We start from the raw sequence: 307 nt of genomic DNA, 5'->3' as shown, positions 1-307 counted from the left end.
CATCCGCCAGAATAACGCGGAAATTGTTCAAGATAATGGCAATGAAGACTCGGAAGAAGTGGAAATGTTTGCTGCTCAAGAAATCACGTTTGTTAGAAAGAAGTCACCAAGTAATCAACTGATGACGGTTAATGGGAAGATCACCGACAAATCTGTCCGCATTTTGATCGATAGTGGAGCTACAAGTAATCTGTGCCGTCCACAATTAACTGTTAACGTAATTGAAAAGAAAGAAGTACTTACTGAGGGTTTTGACGGTGGATCCTCGCCGCGCCGAGTAGTAAACGAAGTACTAGCAGTAGTTACA

The sequence above is a fragment of the Plasmopara halstedii genome (assembly GCF_900000015.1).
Source record: "Plasmopara halstedii genome assembly, contig: Scaffold_614, whole genome shotgun sequence".
Lineage (NCBI taxonomy): Eukaryota > Oomycota > Peronosporomycetes > Peronosporales > Peronosporaceae > Plasmopara > Plasmopara halstedii.
The sequence above is the reverse complement of the archived record's forward strand: the minus strand, read 5'-3'. Positions refer to the sequence as shown.